Below are 22490 nucleotides of genomic sequence, written 5' to 3' on the forward strand. Positions count from 1 at the left end.
AGTCCACCTAAGAAGGAACAGCCAACTCCAGATAAAGCCAAGACTTCAGCTTAGTCATTACAGCTGTGACAACAAGGAGTCTATGAGATACTGTTCAAGACTGATGTCAACGCTAAGACATCTGCTGCGTTTTTCAATATCTACCGCCAGTTTTCTTCCCGGTGATAGACCCGGGTGTATTTTTATCCTGGTCCTCAAGGACATCTTTTTCCTCCGAAACCAAGTGAAGGGGAAAAAAATAAGTAAAAACAAAATATTAACTGATGACTTGAATCGATCTTGCGGACCTTGGCGTGTCAGCGTTTCCGTGTACTACAGGTTTTTCTAAGAAAACTATGGTCTCATTATTGACTCTTTGCCGAGTCTGGATCCTTGAGGTTTCTTGATGAGCTTGGCTTTACCGAGATACAAAAGATAACCTCAGCTTCAGATTATGTGATTAGTTCACGATACATTGATGTTTTCCAGATTGCTTCAGGCAAGGGCGTCCATAACACAGAGAAGATTCACTTGGTATCTACCAATATTTTGGTTTCCCACGAGAGGCTTTTTGGAAGTTAGAAGAGATCGTCTATATATTGCCAATAATCAGGTCATCAAAAATTGTATCCAACAGAGCCCTTTAGACAACAGATGACATATTCTCATGTAATTGAGGCAACTCTCCAAGCCAGCCTTATGACCATGGACATTGTTCTCCACCAGATATGGATGGTTCACATCTTGCACTTCCACATTGGTTTAGATGAATGGAATCCCTGAACGTAAGAAGAAAGACGGGTCCGACATGCTGAATTTCTATGCTGATCCTTCTATTTTCCGGGAGATAGGCTGCCACCTCCACCCATTTCTAGATTTGGAGGTAAGTGTTGATAGCCCTTTGGCCGATGGCTATTGAAGGTGTAATGACCAGTTTGACGCAGACTTCCCAGTGTTCGGAATCAAAGTAACCTAGTCTTTCCTTCCTCTTCAGCCACACAAGGAGGTATAGGATATCTTGGTCAGATCCCCAGGTTGATGTCCATGGAGGGGTCATATATTGGTAGGAGCAGTTCTTGTAAGGATTTCAGGTAAGGGCACCATCATGTAACAAATGATTGGGTCAGAACAGCCAAAGGTCAATGTTAAGAAGAAGATCAGAATCAGAAGTACAAGAGAAGATCCAACAACATGTAGCTACAGCACCGAGCGAGGTCAAGGTCAGAGATTCCCAAAAAAAAGGAACCCGGTGGCATAAATCATAAGGATAACTAGTTAACAGATTCTTTGACCCTAAACTAACATCATCCCTGTAAAGAATCGGAAATGTTGATGACATCTATACCTTTTTGTATAATGAGTCAGATTCTCTAAAAATCCATCGGCGCATGTTTTCGCAGTTGATCTCACAAGTGCAGGGGCTAAGGCGCTACACTTATGGATCTCGGGCCTGTCTTTCTTTTTCCCCTCCCACTGCCGGCCTTCTGTTAGTGATTGACAGCTCACTTTTCTTTATAACTTGCTCTCCCCTGCTGATATCTCACATGTGCTACTATTCCCCGGGAGCAGCGCATGCGCAGATCAGTAGACGGACTTTTGCTACGTCATTAGGCCACCATACACATGTGCCACCCTTGGGAATGATAGTGCATGCACAAGATCCTGGACATGGGAGCAGGTCGCAGAGAAGGGTGGTCGGAGATCTTTAAGTGCTGGGCCAAGCCCACTGATTACCCCACTCCTTCAGTGTTCATACATCTAGCGTCCAATGTGTTTTATATTGTGTGCATCTTAATAGTCCAGTGTTGCAGTCGCTGGGTGTCATGGCAGCATTGGACTCTGTTAACACTGCAAAGTGCGACAGGCAGCCTGGGATTCCTTAGTTGCACAGCCTGTCATGGGCAGCGGCTGAGTCTGGCTGTGCTGCTGTCCAGTTCAGCAGGAGATAATTCCTGCTGTGAGCTCAAGCTGCTGATTACCATCCTCAGCCGCCTTCATCTTTTATAAGGTTCTGAATTCTGAGGCTGAGTGCCAGATATAGCTTCTGCTACCTCGGTTCCTTTAGTTATCCACTTCTATGGTGATCTACAAGTTGTGGTTCTGCGTGGTGAGTTTTCCAGTTGTACGTTAATTCCCTAGGCCTTTTTATGTTTATGAATGGAATGGTCACCTCTGTCGAAAAGAATGAGGTGCATCCAAAATCATGGGGAACCGGAATCTGAGGTTTCAGCAATGTCTGGAGGGCCATGAGCAGCTGTGGTGATGGTATCAGGCCATGGTGGTGGTAAAGTGAGGAGAAGAGAACAGGGCCGAAACCCTGGAGCAGGTGCAAAACCCATGTCACCTATGACTGGTGTATAAATACTCACACCCTCCAGTATCTCCCCCTGAGATTGTCCTCGGAGGGTCTTTCACATAGGACTGCCGGGCACCGTAAACTATCAAGACTGTACCAAATTGTGTCACTCGCGGCAAAGGGCAGTTATTCTGCAATTTTTGGCCCTTTCCTTATTATTTTACTACTCTTGTGTTTTTCTTCGCCTTTTCCTGCAGATCGTTTTCATTGCATTCTGTATATTTAGTTATTTACGTGATTCGCGGAGGTCGGCTGAACGTCTGGAGGTCGCTCTGCCGCCCCAGGGACAAATTTACCAATTAACTACAGGAATCTTCTTTTTTTTTTTTTCTCTCACTAAAGCTGCAGACCACACACTGGAAATATGTGTGGGGTTTTACTTTTCTAAATATGGCCCATGATGAGGCCGAGGCAACTCCTGATGAGTCTCGGAGGAAAACAGCTGTTCTTAAACAGGAAGGAAAATTTTCCTTGTCCGACTTTTATAAGTCACCATTCCTCTACCACATAGGAATCAATACTTGTAAGAGAGAGAACCACAAGTAACAGGCGGATAAAGGGGCACTCCACCGATGCGAAAAATCGCAATCCACTCCACCAGTGCGAAAAATCGCAATCCATTCCACCGATGCGAAAAATCGCAATCCATTCCACCGGTGCGAAAAATCGCAATCCACTCCACCAGTGCGAAAAATCGCAATCCATTCCACCGATGCGAAAAATCGCAATCCATTCCACCGGTGCGAAAAATCGCAATCCACTCCACCAGTGCAAAAAATCGCAATCCATGCCACCCCTGTGAAAAATCGCAATCTATGCCACTGGTGTGAACAATCGCAATCCACTCCACTGGTGTGAACAATCGCAATCCACTCCACCAGTGCGAAAAATCGCAATCCACTCCACCAGTGCGAAAAATCGCAATCCACTCCACCAGTGCGAAAAATCGCAATCCACTCCACCAGTGCGAAAAATCGCAGTCCAGTCCACCAGTGCGAAAAATCGTAATCCACTCCACCAGTGCGAAAAATCGCAATCCATGCCACTGGTGTGAACAATCGCAATCCACTCCACTGGTGTGAAAAATCGCAATCCACTCCACCAGTGCGAAAAATCGCAGTCCACTCCACCAGTGCGAAAAATCGTAATCCACTCCACCAGTGCGAAAAATCGCAATCCATGCCACTGGTGTGAACAATTGCAATCCACTCCACCAGTGCGAAAAATCGCAATCCACTCCACCAGTGCGAAAAATCGCAATCCACTCCACCAGTGCGAAAAATCGCAATCCACTCCACCAGTGCAAAAAATTGCAATCCACTCCACCAGTGCGAAAAACCGCAATCCACTCCACCAGTGCGAAAAATCGCAATCCACTCCACCAGTGCGAAAAATCACAATCCATGCCACCCCTGTGAAAAATCGCAATCCATGCCACCCTTGTGAAAAATCGTAATCCATGCCACCGGTGTGAACAATCGCAATCCACTCCACCGGTGTGAAAAATAGCAATCCACTCCACCGGTGTGAAAAATCGCAATCCACTCCACCGGTACGAACAATCGCAATCCATTCCACCGATGTGAAAAATTGCAATCTACTCCACTGGTGAAAAAAATCCTAATCCTCTCCACCGGTGCAAAAAATCGCAATCCTCTCCACCGGTCCGATAAATCTCTATCTACTCCACTCATGCAAAAAAAATCCCAATCCACTCCAACAGTGCGAAAAATCACAATCCTCCCGCCATTGACTTTTATGCTTTGTTTTTACAGCATGGATTGTGATTCCCAAACCTGTACACGGAACCGTGCAAAAGTATTAGGCAGAGAAAAAAATCTGCACAGTAAGAAGCAAAAATAGAAGAGTTAATGGATTATTTTTATCAATTAATAAAATGCAATGTGAATGAAGAAAAAATAAATCTAAATCCTTTCAGTATTGGGTGTCGCCGTCCTCCTTCCCAGCCCCGTGTGCATGACACGTCCTACGTCATCCACACAGGGGCCAGCATTGCTCTCCTGCGCATGCGCTCTTCTATCTGCCCGGCTGAGGACAGATCCAAGTATTGTAGTGTGCATGCGCAGGCAGTCTCTGACCTTCCCTTTCATCTGCGCATTACAGTACTTTGCTGGTGTTTCTCACATTCACACACCACAAACAGTCAGATGCCTTCCCACCGGGGGGATGGCCTGGGGTAGATAGGGGGGTGGCCATCACGACGCATGGGACTTTCCCGGACACTAGGGCGGGCACCACTTGGGAAAAAGGGAAGGAGCATCTTGACACATAGTTAACCCCAGGCACAGATTGGGGTGAGAGACACACCTGGGACCTCGGTTCAATCTTCTTCTACTCACACTTCTGGGGTCACCATAGGGCTTGTGGCTTGGAGCAGACAGCTCAGCCCGGGTTCTCTACAGCTAGACGGGATTCCAGGGTCTGCAGAGAGTGCAGGAACAACCCACAGCCCGTTCCATATTCCACATACACCGGTATGGGAGGGACCTCGACCAGAGAGGACTCACAGTGGGAACAGCGGTGGTGACCTCAAATTGCTCGGGATCGGCTGGAGACCATCATGGGGGGTGACCGTCATCTCCTGGGTAAACCAGGACTGTGAGTAAAGACACCTTGAACCTACAGAGACTGTGTCCGCCTGTCCTTGCTGGCGCCCCGTGCTTCATCGCCCACCATTACCACAACTCTCATCATGCTCGCCGGGGGCCCGCTCCACCTGTGGGAGAAGAAACATCTTAGCTACTACTACCATCAGCCCTGGAGGACAGCGACAGCAGCGGTGGCTAATTCACTGGCCGCATACCACAGGTGACGTCACGAGACAAATCCTCCACCATCATCATCCATTTCCCCCCTCCTTTATTGTACACCTCAAGGCGACGAAACCGGGCAAAAGGGCCAACCGTGATATCCCCAGGCCCGACATCACCAGGGCCAGCGACGAGTAATTTAACCCTTGCCCCGTGGGCGCAACACATATACAGTACAGACCAAAAGTTTGGACACACCTTCTCATTCAAAGAGTTTTCTTTATTTTCATGACTCGGAAAATTGTAGATTCACATTGAAGGCATCAAAACTATGAATTAACACATGTGGAATGAAATACTTAACAAAAAAGTGTGAAACAACTGAAAATATATCTTATATTCTAGGTTCTTCAAAGTAGCCACTTTTTGCTTTGATTACTGCTTTGCACACTCTTGGCATTCTATTGATGAGCTTCAAGAGGTAGTCACCGGAAATGGTTTTCCAACAGTCTTGAAGGAGTTCCCAGAGATGCTTAGCACTTGTTGGCTCTTTTGCCTTCACTCTGCGGTCCAGCTCACCCCAAACCATCTCGATTGGGTTCAGGTCTGGTGACTGTGGAGGCCAGGTCATCTGGCGTAGCACCCCATCACTCTCCTTCTTAGTCAAATAGCCCTTACACAGCCTGGAGGGGTGTTTGGGGTCATTGTCCTGTTGAAAAATAAATGATGGTCCAACTAAACGCAAACCAGATGGAATAGCACGCCGCTGCAAGATGCTATGGCAGCCATGCTGGTTCTGTATGCCTTCAATTTTGAATAAATCCCAAACAGTGTCACCAGCAAAGCCCCCCCACACCATCACACCTCCTCCTCCATGCTTCACGGTGGGAACCAGCCATGTAGAGTCCATCCGTTCACCTTTTCTACAAAGACACGGTGGTTGGATCCAAAGATCTCAAATTTGGACTCATCAGACCAAAGCACAGATTTCCACTGGTCTAATGTCCATTCCTTGTGTTCTTTAGCCCAAACAAGTCTCTTCTGCTTGTTGCCTGTCCTTAGCAGAGGTTTCCTAGCAGCTATTTTACCATGAAGGCTGCTGCACAAAGTCTCCTCTTAACAGTTGTTCTAGAGATGTGTCTGCTGCTAGACCTCTGTGTGGCATTGACTTGGAATCTAATCTGAGCTGCTGTTAACCTGCGATTTCTGAGGCTGGTGACTCCGATAAACTTATCCTCCGCAGCAGAGGTGACTCTTGGTCTTCCTTTCCTGGGGCGGTCCTCATGTGAGCCAGTTTCTTTGTAGCATTTGATGGTTTTTGCCGCTGCACGTGGGGACACTTTCAAAGTTTTCCCAATTTTTCGGTCTTTCTGACCTTCATTTTTTAAAGTAATGATGGCCACTCGTTTTTCTTTACTTAGCTGTTTTTTTCTTGCCATAATACAATTCCAACAGTCTATTCAGTAGGACTATCAGCTGTGTATCCACCAGACGTCTGCACAACACAACTGATGGTCCCAACCCCATTTATAAGGCAAGAAATCCCACTTATTAATCCTGACAGGGCACACCTGTGAAGTGAAGACCATTTCCGGTGACTACCTCTTGAAGCTCATCAAGAAAATGCCAAGAGTGTGCAAAGCAGTAATCAAAGCAAAAGGCGGCGACTGTGAAGAACCTAGAATATAAGACATATTTTCTGTTGTTTCACACTTTTTTGGTAAGTATTTAATTCCACATGTGGTAATTCATAGTTTTGATGCCTTCAATATGAATCTACAATTTTCAGAGTCATGAAAATAAAGAAAACTCTTTGAAATGAGAAGGTGTCCAAACTTTTGGTCTGTACTGTACATATACATACATACATGCACACACACACACACCCACTCAGCTTTATGTATTGGTGAGTAAAAAATTCAGAACGATTTTAAATAAAAAATTGTTTATTGGCTCCATTTTCCTTGGCTTGTATATTTTTATGTAGACTTTGATGGAGCTTTGTAGTGCTTGGTTTATTTTATTTGTTGAGCTATAATTCATAAAACTGAACCCTAAAAATGGCCCATGTGTCTGTAACTGTAAAAAGTATCAAAAAAACAAATCAATCAGGGGAGCAGCGGGAATAATAAGGGAGCAGACACTGGATACTTTGCCACTTGTGACACATCTTCAATATATATATATATATATATATATATACAGTGCCTACAAGTAGTCTTCAACCCCCTGCAGGTTTAGCAGGTTTGATAAGATGCAAATAAGTTAGAGCCTGCAAACTTCAAACAAGAGCAGGATTTATTAACAGATGCATAAATCTTACAAACCAACAAGTTATGTTGCTCAGTTAAATTTTAATAAATTTTCAACATAAAAGTGTGGGTCAATTATTATTCAACCCCTAGGTTTAATATTTTGTGGAATAACCCTTGTTTGCAATTACAGCTAATAATCGTCTTTTATAAGACCTGATCAGGCCGGCACAGGTCTCCGGAGTTATCTTGGCCCACTCCTCCACGCAGATCTTCTCCAAGTTATCTAGGTTCTTTGGGTGTTTCATGAGGACTTTAATCTTGAGCTCCTTCCACAAGTTTTCAATTGGGTTAAGGTCAGGAGACTGACTAGGCCACTGCAACACCTTGATTTTTTCCCTCTTGAACCAGGCCTTGGTTTTCTTGGCTGTGTGCTTTGGGTCGTTGTCTTGTTGGAAGATGAAATGACGACCCATCTTAAGATCCTTGATGGAGGAGCGGAGGTTCTTGGCCAAAATCTCCAGGTAGGCCGTGCTATCCATCTTCCCATGCATGGGGACCAGATGGCCAGGCCCCTTGGCTGAGAAACAGCCCCACAGCATGATGCTGCCACCACCATGCTTGACTGTAGGGATGGTATTCTTGGGGTCGTATGCAGTGCCATCCAGTCTCCAAACGTCACGTGTGTGGTTGGCACCAAAGATCTCGATCTTGGTCTCATCAGACCAGAGAACCTTGAACCTTTCTGTCTCAGAGTCCTCCAAGTGATCATGAGCAAACTGTAGACGACCCTTGACATGATGCTTTGAAAGTAAAGGTACCTTACGGGCTCGTCTGGAACGGAGACCATTGCGGTGGAGTACGTTACTTATGGTATTGACTGAAACCAATGTCCCCACTGCCATGAGATCTTCCTGGAGCTCCTTCCTTGTTGTCCTTGGGTTAGCCTTGACTCTTCGGACAAGCCTGGCCTCGGCACGGGTGGAAACTTTCAAAGGCTGTCCAGGCCGTGGAAGGCTAACAGTAGTTCCATAAGCATTCCACTTCCGGATGATGCTCCCAACAGTGGAGACAGGTAGGCCCAACTCCTTGGAAAGGGTTTTGTACCCCTTGCCAGCCTTGTGACCCTCCACGATCTTGTCTCTGATGGCCTTGGAATGCTCCTTTGTCTTTCTCATGTTGACCATGTATGAGTGCTGTTCACAAGTTTGGGGAGGGTCTTAATTAGTCAGAAAAGGCTGGAAAAAGAGATAATTAATCCAAACATGTGAAGCTCATTGTTCTTTGTGCCTGAAATACTTCTTAATACTTTAGGGGAACCAAACAGAATTCTGGTGGATTGAGGGGTTGAATAATAAATGACCCTCTGAATAAACTTTTCTCAATTTAAAAAAAAAATATAAAAAGAAATAACATTCTTTTTTGCTGCATTTCACACTTCCAGGCTGATCTACAGTCCAAATGTCACAATGCCAAGCTAATTCCGAATGTGTAAACCTGCTAAATCTGCAGGGGGTTGAATACTACTTGTAGGCACTGTATGTATATATATATATATATATATATATATATATATAATTATAAAAAAGTGAAATGTAAAGATAATTTTAATTTACTGCAAAGATTTTTTAAAAAAGATTTGATTATTTCAGAAAGTTGTAAAGTTTTTCTATCGCGCTGTTCCGTGATTTTGGCGCCGCTTCGCACCACTTTGTGTCACTTTGTCGGTGTGTCCCTTTAAATCGCGGATTCGGCTCTGCTATTCTCATGACACTTTCTGGGTAAAATATTTTTTGCCTTCCTTCAGATAAAACCTAACACGGGAGCCGGGAGGAGGGATGATGCAAGCCGTATGTTTAGAGAAAAAGTTAACGCTGACCTTTTGTTGTGCCAAAACATAACAAGCAGGAACTTTGGAAAGCTGCTTTTTTTCTAAAGGGCAGAAATGATGAGCATTTTCCGACGAGTGTGAAAATGAATGAAAAACAGCGATTTGGAAAAAGACCTGAGACAATTAGACTGAAAGCAAATGATTTGTATGGAATGTAAGAGGATTTAGGCATCGGATGTGGCGCTAATGGAAGGGAATTCATTATTTATTTATTTATTTATTTAATTATTGACTTAACTTTTTGTAACTTTTTAAACTTTTTAAAACTTTTCTTGGTCACATGCTGGATCTATATAATATGTGTTACTAGAGGTTTTCCAGAACATTAACATTGATGACTTATCTTTAGAAGAGACCATTAATAATCAACTTCCACGCCACCGCTAACAAAACGGTGTGCTATGCTGCCCGAATCCCCCTGCAGTGTCAGACAAAACTGTATCTGACATCTACCAGGATAACGTCTTCCCACCCCACCCCTCATGATTGACAGGTCTCTCCCTAATGTATGTCTATAGACAGATACCTGTCAGTCAAGGGAAACTGCTTTGGATTAGTGACGCAGGTTGCATGTTCCTGCACCCAAGCATGGTAGTGCCCGCTCATCACTAGTTACCAGTACTGAGCACCTGAGCATGGTAGTGCCCGCTCATCACTAGTTACCAGTACTGAGCACCGGAGCATGGTAGTGCCCGCTCATCACTAGTTACCAGTACTGAGCACCCGAGCATGGTAGTGCCCGCTCATCACTAGTTACCAGTACTGAGCACCTGAGCATGGTAGTGCCCGCTCATCACTAGTTACCAGTACTGAGCACCTGAGCATGGTAGTGCCCACTCATCACTAGTTACCAGTACTGAGCACCCGAGCATGGTAGTGCCCACTCATCACTAGTTACCAGTACTGAGCACCCGAGCATGGTAGTGCCCACTCATCACTAGTTACCAGTACTGAGCACCCGAGCATGGTAGTGCCCGCTCATCACTAGTTACCAGTACTGAGCACCCGAGCATGGTAGTGTCCACTCATCACTAGTTACCAGTACTGAGCACCCGAGCATGGTAGTGCCCACTCATCACTAGTTACCAGTACTGAGCACCCGAGCATGGGAGTGCCCACTCATCACTAGTTACCAGTACTGAGCACCCGAGCATGGCAGTGCCCACTCATCACTAGTTACCAGTACTGAGCACCCGAGCATGGCAGTGCCCTCTCATCACTAGTTACCAGTACTGAGCACCCGAGCATGGCAGTGCCCACTCATCACTAGTTACCAGTACTGAGCACCCGAGCATGGTAGTGCCCGCTCATCACTAGTTACCAGTACAGAGCACCCGAGCATGGTAGTGCTCACTCATCACTAGTTGCGAGTACTGAGCACTCGAGCATGGTAGTGCCCGCTCATCACTAGTTACCAGTACTGAGCACCGGAGCATGGTAGTGCCCGCTCATCACTAGTTACCAGTACCGAGCACCCGAGCATGGTAGTGCCCGCTCATCACTAGTTACCAGTACTGAGCACTCAAGCATCGTAGTGCCCGCTCATCACTAGTTACCAGTACTGAGCACCGGAGCATGGTAGTGCCCGCTCATCATTAGTTACCAGTACAGAGCACCGGAGCATGGTAGTGCCCGCTCATCACTAGTTACGAGTACTGAGCACCCGAGCATGGTAGTGCCCACTCATCACTAGTTACCAGTACTGAGCACCTGAGCATGGTAGTGCCCGCTCATCACTAGTTACCAGTACTGAGCACCCGAGCATGGTAGTGCCCGCTCATCACTAGTTACCAGTACTGAGCACCTGAGCATGGTAGTGCCCGCTCATCACTAGTTACCAGTACTGAGCACCCGAGCATGGTAGTGCCCGCTCATCACTAGTTACCAGTACTGAGCACCCGAGCATGGTAGTGCCCGCTCATCACTAGTTACCAGTACTGAGCACCCGAGCATGGTAGTGCCCGCTCATCACTAGTTACCAGTACTGAGCACCCGAGCATGGTAGTGCCCGCTCATCACTAGTTACCAGTACTGAGCACCGGAACATGGTAGTGCCCGCTCATCACTAGTTACCAGTACTGAGCACCTGAGCATGGTAGTGCCCGCTCATCACTAGTTACCAGTACTGAGCACCGGAGCATGGTAGTGCCCGCTCATCACTAGTTACCAGTACTGAGCACCTGAGCATGGTAGTGCCCACTCATCACTAGTTACCAGTACTGAGCATCCGAGCATGGTAGTGCCCGCTCATCACTAGTTACCAGTACTGAGCACCCGAGCATGGTAGTGCCCGCTCATCACTAGTTACCAGTACTGAGCACCCGAGCATGGTAGTGCCCGCTCATCACTAGTTACCAGTACTGAGCACCAGAACATGGTAGTGCCCGCTCATCACTAGTTACCAGTACTGAGCACCTGAGCATGGTAGTGCCCGCTCATCACTAGTTACCAGTACTGAGCACCGGAGCATGGTAGTGCCCACTCATCACTAGTTACCAGTACTGAGCATCCGAGCATGGTAGTGCCCGCTCATCACTAGTTACCAGTACTGAGCATCCGAGCATGGTAGTGCCCGCTCATCACTAGTTACCAGTACTGAGCACCCGAGCATGGTAGTGCTCGCTCATCACTAGTTACGAGTACAAAGCACCCGCGCATGGTAGTGCCCGCACATCACTAGTTACGAGTACTGAGCACCTGAGCATGGTAGTGCCCGCTCATCACTAGTTACCAGTACTGAGCACCCGAGCATGGTAGTGCTCGCTCATCACTAGTTACCAGTACTGAGCACCCGAGCATGGTAGTGCCCGCTCATCACTAGTTACCAGTACTGAGCACCCGAGCATGGTAGTGCCCGCTCATCACTAGTTACCAGTACTGAGCACCCGAGCATGGTAGTGCCCGCTCATCACTAGTTACCAGTACTGAGCACCGGAACATGGTAGTGCCCGCTCATCACTAGTTACCAGTACTGAGCACCTGAGCATGGTAGTGCCCGCTCATCACTAGTTACCAGTACTGAGCACCGGAGCATGGTAGTGCCCGCTCATCACTAGTTACCAGTACTGAGCACCTGAGCATGGTAGTGCCCACTCATCACTAGTTACCAGTACTGAGCATCCGAGCATGGTAGTGCCCGCTCATCACTAGTTACCAGTACTGAGCACCCGAGCATGGTAGTGCCCGCTCATCACTAGTTACCAGTACTGAGCACCCGAGCATGGTAGTGCCCGCTCATCACTAGTTACCAGTACTGAGCACCGGAACATGGTAGTGCCCGCTCATCACTAGTTACCAGTACTGAGCACCTGAGCATGGTAGTGCCCGCTCATCACTAGTTACCAGTACTGAGCACCGGAGCATGGTAGTGCCCGCTCATCACTAGTTACCAGTACTGAGCACCTGAGCATGGTAGTGCCCACTCATCACTAGTTACCAGTACTGAGCATCCGAGCATGGTAGTGCCCGCTCATCACTAGTTACCAGTACTGAGCATCCGAGCATGGTAGTGCCCGCTCATCACTAGTTACCAGTACTGAGCACCCGAGCATGGTAGTGCTCGCTCATCACTAGTTACGAGTACAAAGCACCCGCGCATGGTAGTGCCCGCACATCACTAGTTACGAGTACTGAGCACCTGAGCATGGTAGTGCCCGCTCATCACTAGTTACCAGTACTGAGCACCCGAGCATGGTAGTGCCCGCTCATCACTAGTTACCAGTACTGAGCACCCGAGCATGGTAGTGCTCGCTCATCACTAGTTACGAGTACAAAGCACCCGCGCATGGTAGTGCCCGCACATCACTAGTTACGAGTACTGAGCACCTGAGCATGGTAGTGCCCGCTCATCACTAGTTACCAGTACTGAGCACCCGAGCATGGTAGTGCCCGCTCATCACTAGTTACCAGTACTGAGCACCCGAGCATGGTAGTGCTCGCTCATCACTAGTTACGAGTACAAAGCACCCGCGCATGGTAGTGCCCGCACATCACTAGTTACGAGTACTGAGCACCTGAGCATGGTAGTGCCCGCACATCACTAGTTACGAGTACTGAGCACCCGAGCATGGTAGTGCTCGCTCATCACTAGTTTTAAAGTTGGGATATCGTTCAAAATATTTGGCTGAGATTGTAACAACTGATAGTTATATGAGGATAATGTCATGAGTGTATTCCGCCCTGGGGAGACCTCCGGCGAGTTTGGGACCAGAAGGTCACAACGCCTTATTGTTTGCAGGTCTACAACTGGTATTTGAATGTGTCTACTCTCTTTTAGTGCTGCAGGGGTTAAGGACTCTTTTCTATCTGGCTGTTCTTTGTAGCCTTAATCTCAGGTGCAGCTCTTTTGTGACCACTCCCCTTCGCTATAAAAAGTCACGTGTCTCACCATCTGATGCCAGTTCTAGGTTCTCAGTCTATTGCTGAACACTTTGGAAGGAGCTAGTCTCTGGAAGAAGCTGAGTGACTATTGTACTGGTGAGATTAGTGCTCTCATCGGCCTTCTCACTAGCCAGGGTGAGTTCAAGGCAAGTGAGGGCTTAAAGGGAACCTGTCATCAGAAATTTAGCTATAAACCTAAACGTTCCCCCCTCTGCAGCTCCTGGGCTGCATTCTAGGAAGCTTCCTATAGTTTTTGTGGCCCCTTTTATTCCAAAATAAATACTTTATAAACTTGTACCTTTTCGTATGCAAATTTCTTAAATCTTCCATGGGGGCGGGCTGCCTGATGTACGTTGCTGTCCTCCTGCCGATTTACGCCGCCCCTGAACGCTGAATTTCAAACCTCAGGACGTCGCCCCTGGGCGCCCGTGGTCCAGCACATGCGCTGTGCTACTGTAGCGGTGCCGTGCACTGCGTGCACGTGTGACCGCTAGTGACGCTTTGCGCGGGCACGAGGTTATGGGCGGTGCTGTGAGTGTCATCAGCAAGTGATGCCGATAACCTCGTGACCGCACTTTCCCCTCTTCCTCCAGCGTTCTGTGCAAACGCTCGCTGGCCAGATGACCGGACGTCACCTCCTTCCCATCCTGCTCAGCAGCAGGAAATAGATGGGAGGAGCGGACGGAGCAGTCGGTGCCCGCGCAAAGCGTCACCAGCGGTCACACGTGCATGCAGTGCACGGCACCGCTACAGTAGCACAGCGCATGCGCGGGACCACGGGCGCCCAGGGGCGGCGTCCTGAGGTTTGAAATTCAGTGTTCGGGGGTGGTGTAAATCGGCAGGAGGACAGCAACATACATCAGGCAGCCCGCCCCCATGGACGATTTAAGAAATTTGCATACGAAAAGGTACAAGTTTATAAAGTATTTATTTTGGAATAAAAGGGGCCACAAAAACTATAGGAAGCTTGCTAGAATGCAGCCCCGGAGCTGCAGAGGGGGGAACGTTTAGGTTTATAGCTACATTTCTGATGACAGGTTCCCTTTAAGGGGCAGACCTTGTATAGGGACGATAGGGAGATTAGGGTACAGAGTCAGGTGAGTTGCATGAGGTGTCTCCTTCCCCTCTGCCCATCACCAGACCCTTCCTTCTGTACCATCCCCGGTGTCACCCTTGTGTTGCGCTGCACACTGAGCGTCTGTACGCTCTGGTATAACAGGTAATGCGACTACAATTCTTTACATGAAGCACAACCTAGAAATTGTCACATAATTTCTCTCTGGTATCAGCCACACACATTGGCTGTCATCCAACCTGGAGGGAAATGCAGAAATTGCATTGTGGATTGTACTGAAAGATAAGTCATCACTTAGGATCGTACATGTCATCAACGAAACCATCATATCGCTTCAGATCTGTGAATACTAATCAGGAGTTATACTGTCAACATTAATAGCTAATTATCAGCAGAAATCTGATTTTGTTTCACGATTACTCACCAGGGAGTGTCCCAGCGCAGAAAGAGTCAAATTAATCCAACACTCAGCGCTAATCACATTAATTAGTCAATACATTATAATAAGATTTCACATATAAGCATAGATTATCGAAAAACTGACAGATAAGAGTCTACAAAACCGCATCCAAAACCTCCTCCATAGGGGCAGTATTATAGTAGTTATATTCCTGTACATAGGGGCAGTATTATAGTAGTTATATTCTTGCACATAGGGGCAGTATTATAGTAGTTATATTCTTGTATATAGGGGCAGTATTATAATAGTTATATTCTACTACATAGGAGCAGTATTATAGTAGTTATATTCTTGTATATAGAGGCAGTATTATAGTAGTTATATTCTTGTATATAGGGGCAGTATTATAATAGTTATATTCTTGTACATAGGGGCAGTATTATAGTAGTTATATTCTTGTACATAGGGGCAGTATTATAGTAGTTATATTCTTGTACATAGGGGGCAGTATTATAGTAGTTATATTCTTGTATATAGGGGGCAGTATTATAGTAGTTATATTCTTGTACCTAGGAGCAGTATTATAGCAGTTATATTCTTGTACATAGTGGGCAGTATTATAGTAGTTATATTCTTGTATATAGGGGCAATATTATAGTAGATATATTCTTGTACATATGGGCAGTATTATAGTAGTTATATTCTTGTACATAAGGGCAGTATTATAGTAGTTATATTCTTGTACATAAGGGCAGTATTATAGTAGTTATATTCTTGTACATAGGGGCAGTATTATAGTAGTTATATTCTTGTACATAAGGGCAGTATTATAGTAGTTATGTTCTTGTACATATGGGCAGTATTATAGTAGTTATATTCTTGTACATAAGGGCAGTATTATAGTAGTTATATTCTTGTACATAAGGGGCAGTATTATAGTAGTTATATTCTTGTATATAGGGGGCAGTATTATAGTAGTTATATTCTTGTACCTAGGAGCAGTATTATAGTAGTTATATTCTTGTATATAGGGGCAGTATTATAGCAGTTATATTCTTGTACATAGTGGGCAGTATTATAGTAGTTATATTCTTGTATATAGGGGCAATATTATAGTAGATATATTCTTGTACATAAGGGCAGTATTATAGTAGTTATATTCTTGTACATGAGGGCAGTATTATAGTAGTTATATTCTTGTACATAAGGGCAGTATTATAGCAGTTATATTCTTGTACATAGGGGCAGTATTATAGTAGTTATATTCTTGTACATAAGGGCAGTATTATAGTAGTTATATTCTTGTACATAGGAGCAGTATTATAGTAGTTATATTCTTGTACATAAGGGCAGTATTATAGTAGTTATATTCTTGTACATAGGGGCAGTATTTTAGTTGTTTTATTCAAGATAACTGCTACTTGGTGATTATGAAGACTGTAGATGAAGGGGTCAGGTACAGTCCTAGGGGACCTCTGAGTGTTACACACGTCTTTTGCAGTAATGTGATTTGCTTTACGGTATTGGATCCAGTGAGGAGTTTTATCATGGAGACGTTTTCATTCTTCCTAAATCGGATTTCTGCTTAATCCACGTGTGCAGTTTTGCAGTACGCTGTGACGTGGCGGATCGCAGCATTTTATATGTATGAGATGTAGATTGCAGCTTCTCCTAGTTTATAATCACATAATTAGCCTCCTTCTTGTTGATAGCCCCATGTCCGCAGGCAGCGCAGCCCATGAAGGGAGCAGCAGATTATGAGGATTTAATCACAGAAACAGTGGATGTCCGCCAGAAACATTTCATCTCTTCCCCCGGCTCGTTCCAGGGTTTTACATCTGCTTTCCCATGCAAAGTAACATGATTATATATGGAGGTCTGCAGCGGATGTGTCACAGCACTCGGCTAGTATGTAACAGGTGATGCTGGGAGTTGTAGTGGATAGGAAAGAATGCCAGTGCTCACACTACGTACAGATTATCATGGGCATCTACTAAGGTCATGTTCAGTGGTTGGGTCATGATGGGGGTTGTAGTACTCAATGTATGAAGTATAATACAGTTGCGTTTTGTCCATGTTCAGTAGTTGTCACATGTTGGGGATTGTAGTCTTCGATACTGAAGATCAAAATTACAGAACACACACACACTTTCCTAATTGTTGTGTCATCCTATGTGATTAGATCCTAACATGAGGAAACTCGCAGGATTTTCCGCTTATTTCATAAATTCAATTTATTGTAAAGCAAATCATAAAAATGTAAATGAGATCAATGAAAGAGAACATTGTCAGATCCCTGCAAGTTATTGGTGTTAATCTGCACCTGGAGCTAATTTCCTTCATTATCTCACAAACCCTATGTAACTGGCAGAATAACTTTCCAGTTTGCACTGACTTTGCCGTTCCAAAGTGACTGAAACCCTCCGGCAGCAGGCTATCCAGATGAAGGCCAAAGGGGTGACCCTATCAGCAATAGCAAGAGAAGTTGGTTGTTCCAAGTCTGTGATTTTGAGAATAATGCATATTTACAACATCACGTTCTCTTTCAAGTCCCCCAAGAAGGCTGGTCACCCCCGAAAGACAAATGCAAGAGAGGGTAGGATAATGCGGAGAATCTCCATGGGTAATCGTTTCCAACCTGCAGCTGGAATTGCCGCCAGATCAGCACTGAACAGGGTAAGGATCTGTCTCGTCATATGGTGTCACGACGTGTAAGAGAATTTGGACTGAAAGCCCACTCTACGGGGACCATACTTCTCATTAACAGAATAATTGTCTGGACTCCCCTTTGGTGAGGAGCATGTTGTCTGGACAGAAAAGTGTCCACAGCTCATTCTTGTGATGAAAGCAAATTTAATTTATTTGGGTCTGATGGGAAACATTATGTTCATCGTCAAACTGGGGAAATACTGAACCCAAAGTGTGTTCAGAAGTCGCTGAAAGGTGGTGGAGGAAGGGTCATGGTTTGGGGAATGTTTTCTGCAGCAGGAGTTGGACCTCTCATACAGATACATGGCAGAGTGATACAAGTGTGGATCAGAACCTTCTTCACAACACGCGGCTCCTTACTTGTGTCCATCCCTCAATCAGCAGAAATTCTCATGCAGGACAATGCCCCCTGTCACACAGCAAAACGGGGAAAGCAGCTCCTGGAAACGATGAAACGGCCATAGCCCAGAGTCCTGATCTCAACCTAATAGAAAACCTCTGGAAAATCCTTGGTGACAAAGTTATGGCCAAGAAACCCCCAACAGTCAAAGAACTGTGGAAGAGACTGAAGAGTGGACCAAAATCCCCCCAGAGCAGTGTGAGAGACTAGTGATGTCCCGTGGAAGAGACTGAAGAGTGGACCAAAATCCCCCCAGAGCAGTGTGAGAGACTAGTGATGTCCTGTGGAAGAGACTGAAGAGTGGACCAAAATCCCCCCCAACGCAGTGTGAGAGACTAGTGATGTCCTGTGGAAGAGACTGGAAGAAGAGTGGGCCAAAATCCCCCCAGAGCAGTGTGAGAGACTAGTGATGTCCTGTGGAAGAGACTGGAAGAAGAGTGGACCAAAATCCCCCCAGAGCAGTGTGAGAGACTAGTGATGTCCTGTGGAAGAGACTGGAAGAAGAGTGGGCCAAAATCCCCCCAGAGCAGTGTGAGAGACTAGTGATGTCCTGTGGTCGCAGATGTGCTGGAGTCACTCACAGCGACGGCCGGTGCACGTCCTACTGATTGGACTGTTGTCACCTGCAGAACATTTCCTCATCATCTCTCTACAGTCATTGCTGCTCTCTAATTATCAGCATCACGCTCTGGGCAAAATAAAAGCTTTCTGTTGATAAACTTTGGATCTTTTGTAAACCCTGCTCTAGTGGCACAGTGCGCCCCTTACCCTGCTCTAGTGGCACAGTGCGCCCCTTACCCTGCTCTAGTGGCACGGTGCGCCCCTTACCCTGCTCTAGTGGCATGGTGCACCCCTTACCCTGCTCTAGTGGCATGGTGCTCCCCTTACCCTGCTCTAGTGGCATGGTGCACCCCTTACCCTGCTCTAGTGGAATGGTGCTCCCCTTACCCTGCTCTAGTGGCATGGTGCACCCCTTACCCTGCTCTAGTGGAATGGTGCTCCCCTTACCCTGCTCTAGTGGAATGGTGCGCCCCTTACCCTGCTCTAGTGGCATGGTGCGCCCCTTACCCTGCTCTAGTGGCATGGTGCACCCCTTACCCTGCTCTAGTGGAATGGTGCGCCCCTTACCCTGCTCTAGTGGCATGGTGCACCCCTTACCCTGTTCTAGTGGCATGGTGCACCCCTTACCCTGTTCTAGTGGCATGGTGCTCCCCTTACCCTGCTCTAGTGGCATGGTGCACCCCTTACCCTGCTCTAGTGGAATGGTGCTCCCCTTACCCTGCTCTAGTGGCATGGTGCACCCCTTACCCTGCTCTAGTGGAATGGTGCTCCCCTTACCCTGCTCTAGTGGAATGGTGCTCCCCTTACCCTGCTCTAGTGGCATGGTGCACCCCTTACCCTGTTCTAGTAGCATGGTGCACCCCTTACCCTGTTCTAGTGGCATGGTGCTCCCCTTACCCTGCTCTAGTGGCATGGTGCACCCCTTACCCTGCTCTAGTGGAATGGTGCTCCCCTTACCCTGCTCTAGTGGCACAGTGCACCCCTTACCCTGCTCTAGTGGCATGGTGCGCCCCTTACCCTGCTCTAGTGGCATGGTGCGCCCCTTACCCTGCTCTAGTGGCACAGTGCGCCCCTTACCCTGCTCTAGTGGCACAGTGCGCCCCTTACCCTGCTCTAGTGGCACGGTGCGCCCCTTACCCTGCTCTAGTGGCATGGTGCTCCCCTTACCCTGCTCTAGTGGAATGGTGCTCCCCTTACCCTGCTCTAGTGGTACAGTGCACCCCTTACCCTGCTCTAGTGGCATGGTGCGCCCCTTACCCTGCTCTAGTGGCATGGTGCGCCCCTTACCCTGCTCTAGTGGCATGGTGCGCCCCTTACCCTGCTCTAGTGGCATGGTGCGCCCCCTACCCTGCTCTAGTGGCATGGTGCGCCCCTTACCCTGCTCTAGTGGCATGGTGCGCCCCTTACCCTGCTCTAGTGGCATGGTGCGCCCCTTACCCTGTTCTAGTGGCATGGTGCACCCCTTACATGATTTCGGAGCATGGTCATCAATGGAGATTTACATTTTTTCTAAAAGAAAAAAAAAAAAAACAACTGATCAGACCTTGTGCTCTAATTTTCATCTATAGTGTATATATAGAGTATAATATTAATGTATTTTGTTCATGGTCGGTAATTCGCTCACATTGGGAGTTGTAATCCTTCATGTATAGAGTATAATATAGTTGCATTTTGTCCATGTTCAGTATTTGTCACATGTTGGGAGTTGTAGTCCTCTATGTTTGGGGTATTATATAGTTGTGTTTTGTCGCATGTTGGGAGTTGTAGTCCTCTATGTAAGGGGTATAATAAGGTTGTGTTTTGTCACATGTTGGGAGTTGTAGTCTTCTATGTATGGGGTATAATATAGTTGCATTTTGTCCATGTTCAGTATTTGTCACATGTTGGGAGTTGTAGTCCTCTATGTATGGGGTATAATATAGTTGCATTTTGTCCATGTTCAGTATTTGTCACATGTTGGGAGTTGTAGTCTTCTATGTATGGGGTATAATATAGTTGCATTTTGTCCATGTTCAGTATTTGTCACATGTTGGGAGTTGTAGTCCTCTATGTATGGGGTATTATATAGTTGTGTTTTGCCGCATGTTGTGAGTTGTAGTCTTCTGTCCGCACCTGTCACTGTTATGTATCTGACATGACAGCTGATTACCTTCGGCGGAGCTGATGTTGCCCGCGTCTGGTCACACACACCTGCAGTGCCAGGAGGCAGTTTGCCCTTTGTTGAGGAGATATTGACATTGATAATGGGCATTGAAAGGCAGGAGAGCGGCAGACAATGGTCTGATGAGTGATCACTCCAGAGCGGATTACCCGGCATTTGGCATCGTCTCGTTATAAACCTGTCGGTGACTAATTGTTTTCTTTGCAGACTTGTATCTCGCCTTGAATCTGATCTGCGCTATCTGCCAGATTACGGCTCAGGTGACTGGAGACCTGTGTGACTGGGGATAGGCAACAAACAAGAGGTTCAATGCCCAGACACGAGCTGGCATCGTCTGCCGCACCGCGGCGTTGGCACGGGGCAGGTACAAGAGATTAATGTGCTAATCACCTTGTTCAGCGACTGTCGCTCACCGGCTCTCCCCAATGTCTGCACCTTTGCTCTGCGGCTCTGAGGTTTGTACGGATTATTTTGGGGCCGGGAGGAGATTTGGAGGAGTTTACTGATATGTTCATTTATGTCAACTGAGAAAATCCTTCCAAATCGGATTTCGTCCCCGCAGGTTGTTATTTACTAATGATGAGTCACGGCGGTAAATAGCAACCAACCGTACAATGCCGTCCACAGATCACTGTGTATTGGTAACCACCGCACGTGCCAAAAATAAAAATGCCCGGTGTCTGGGTCATAGGTTGCACCCCTTGTGTGCAAAAAAAAATCCGTATAAGGTTAAGAGGTTACCGTGCAACAAGTGGCATCGCCGATGGTGGCATCCAACATCTAGGGCGTGAAAACCCAACCTGACTTGTCTAAGGCTTGGGTCAAATTAATACATCGTCAGAAATTCCCCCAAAGAACTTCAACGGGGTCCATATAGAGCTATTCATTAAAAGAATCTGACGGAGTATTTGTTACAATTGTTGCCAGACTGTGGGCTAAACACTATGGACTTCAGGTTGATACATTTTTCTGGCACTGATAGGTAAGAGGGTGGTCAGAGGAAGTTACTTCTATTCATTGCCTCACGACATCTGTCGTAGGACCAGGACCACAAGGAACCGATCTGAAAGGAGTAGGATTCCTCAAGGGAAAAGTTAGAGGGAGAAGCCGAGTAAAGTGACAAATGTGGCACAGTTACAAAATATAAAAAGTTGGGCCGGCAGCGAGAAGGCAGAGTTGGGGCCAAGATTCCCAAGGGAGCAGATGGATGCACAGCAGGTTAGGCCGATGTTGCATGCGGTGGAATCATCTGGAAGTGTGCTGAGCCCAGAGGAACCCAGAGACTGCATAGTGTCACCAGAGAAGCCCAGAGAAACCCAAAGACCAAATACCCCTTCCAGAGGAAACCGAAAACCGAACACCATCGCCAGAGGAACTTGAAGACAAATATCATTGCCAGAAGAACCCAAAGACCAAATACCATCCCTAGAAGAGCCCAAAGACCAAATACCATCGTCAGAAGAATCCAAAGCCCAAATACCATTGCAAGAAGAACCCAAAGACCGAACACCATCACCAGAAGATCCAGGAGGCTGCATACCATCGCCAGAGGAAA

At 46.7% G+C, this 22490-nt stretch overlaps 1 long non-coding RNA gene across 1 annotated transcript in view; it reads left to right on the forward strand.

The window, feature by feature from the left end:
- Positions 1-649: 649 nt before the first annotated feature.
- Positions 650-22490, forward strand: part of LOC142245801 (uncharacterized) — a 39181-nt gene continuing 17340 nt past the window's right edge. Inside the window, exons 1-2 of the long non-coding RNA XR_012724793.1 lie at positions 650-862; positions 974-1070. This is a non-coding gene — a long non-coding RNA (uncharacterized LOC142245801). The remainder of the gene's footprint in view (positions 863-973; positions 1071-22490) is intronic.

Source organism: Anomaloglossus baeobatrachus, chromosome 7, assembly GCF_048569485.1.
Source record: "Anomaloglossus baeobatrachus isolate aAnoBae1 chromosome 7, aAnoBae1.hap1, whole genome shotgun sequence".
NCBI lineage: Eukaryota > Metazoa > Chordata > Amphibia > Anura > Aromobatidae > Anomaloglossus > Anomaloglossus baeobatrachus.